Here is a 2,021-nt window from a genome sequence, read left to right as displayed (position 1 = left end):
GCGTTTCCATTGTTTGCAAATGTTTGGAGTTGAAAGTCTAGCTAGGGAAGGAGGAGGAGGAGGAGAGGGAGGAGAAACTCCTGGTTAAAAATCTTGGTTCACCTGGCTCGAGTGATAGTACCTCGTATGGGTACGTTGCTAGGGCTAAGGCGAAGATTTTAACGGCAATGGAGGCTGAGACCGTCGGAACGCCTCAGCATGAAGCAACCCTGCTTTCAGGGGGATTATTAATAGAAGAGATATCTAACGATAGTGGAGGCAACTTTCCAGAGGGCAGGAAAGTCCTTGAATATTTAAATTCTGTAAACCTCAGAAGAATAGCTTGACGAGTTTTACGATAATGACAAAGACAAAAGCAAAGGAAAAGCTATTTGAAAATAAAAGACATGTTAAAATTAGAAATGTGGGCACAAAAAGGCAAAGGAGAACAATTCGATGTGGAGCTTCCTAGAAAAAAAAGTCAATGTTGCAGAAACAGAAGCAGCTGGAAAGGACACAATAAATGGAAAAATACACAATGATACATGGTGGAGCTTCACGAGAGAAAATAACTGAAACAAGATGGCAATACAAATCGATAAATAAATGGAGAAATGAAATAGAAATCTACGACATTTATGTCATGTAACGTGGATGAGAAATGGAGAGCTGAGTTTTTTTGACTGATAGTTGGTTTAGCTGAATGATTCCTTTACTTAAATCTTTAATGGAAAATAAATGCGCCTGCTTCTTCTGGACGTCTGCTTCCTGGTCGCTGGGACCAGCGAAGGCGCAACTGCAGAATGGCTGCGGTTGGAATGCAACCGGACACGACGTACTGTTTACTCTGAAGCACAGAACGGTATATGGTATGGGCTGTTCCAACTGACACTCTCCTTACAGCAACGTTGCAGAGCGGGCAGGTGAAAATATTTTAAATGTCCACGATACTACAGAAAAATATCCCTGAATTACAATACAATATACCTGAATTACAATAAAAAATTTTCAGTACTCTTTAAAACTAGCATATTTATCCAAAACACTAAAAACAACTACTTTCAACACCATAATTCAGTCTTTGATAGACGGCTTCCTCAAAGCCGTAATGAATTTGCAATCTTCCGATTAAGAAACCAGCAATGCTCATTAATACTACAACGGTCATTAATACTACGTTTTACTTAAACTGTCGAGTACTAACCTCTTTATTCTGAGGCAGCGCTACCAGTGGTACTAAATGTCGTCATTATCATTATCATCATCGTCGTCGCCGTCGCCGTCTACATCTGCATCTACATATATACTCCGCTGGCCACCAAGCGGTTGTGTGGCGGAGTGGCGGAGGGCACAATTCGAGCCAACGTCATATTCCCCCCTCTGTTCCACTCGTGGATCACATGAGGGAAAGACGACTGTCTGAACGCCTCAGTACGAGCTCTAATTTCCCTTATCTTTGAATGATGATCATTGCACGATTTGAAAGTTAGTGGTGATAATATATGCTCTACATCCTCGGTGAAGGTCGGATTTCGGAATTTAGCAACCCCTTCCGTTTAGCGAGCCATCTATCTGCAAGTGTGTCCCACTTCAAACTTTCTATGAGATTTAAACTTCCTGGCAGATTAAAACTGTGTGCCGGACCGAGACTCGAACTCGGGACCTTTGCCTTCCGCGGGCAAGTGCTCTACCAACTGAGCTACCCAAGCACGACTCACGTCCCGTCCTCACAGCTTTACTTCTGCCAGAGACTGGTAACGCTCTCGCGATGGCTAAGTGTACAAGTCACGAATCTTGCCGCTCTTCTTTGAACCTTCTCAGTCTCTTGAATCATACCCCACTGGTAAGGGTCCCATACAGACGAAAAATAAGACTGTACGAACTAACGTACTGTAAACAATTTCCTTTGTTGAAGGACTGCATCGCTTCAGGATGCTACCAATAAACCGCAATCTAGAGTTTACCTTACTCGTTACTTGTGTAATCTGATTATTCCATTTGAGATCATTTCGAATAGTCACACCTAGATACTTGACGGATGT

At 42.6% G+C, this 2,021-nt stretch overlaps 1 non-coding gene across 1 annotated transcript; it reads right to left on the bottom strand.

The window, feature by feature from the left end:
• Positions 1–1,614: 1,614 nt before the first annotated feature.
• Positions 1,615–1,689, bottom strand: Trnap-cgg. Its single transcript has one exon. It is a non-coding gene; the product is annotated as a tRNA-Pro (tRNA).
• Between the last annotated feature and the right edge of the window lie 332 nt (positions 1,690–2,021).

Source organism: Schistocerca piceifrons, chromosome 2, assembly GCF_021461385.2.
Source record: "Schistocerca piceifrons isolate TAMUIC-IGC-003096 chromosome 2, iqSchPice1.1, whole genome shotgun sequence".
NCBI classification, from domain to species: domain Eukaryota; kingdom Metazoa; phylum Arthropoda; class Insecta; order Orthoptera; family Acrididae; genus Schistocerca; species Schistocerca piceifrons.
Note: the sequence above shows the minus strand (reverse complement) of the source record. Positions and strands in the feature narration are given on the sequence as shown.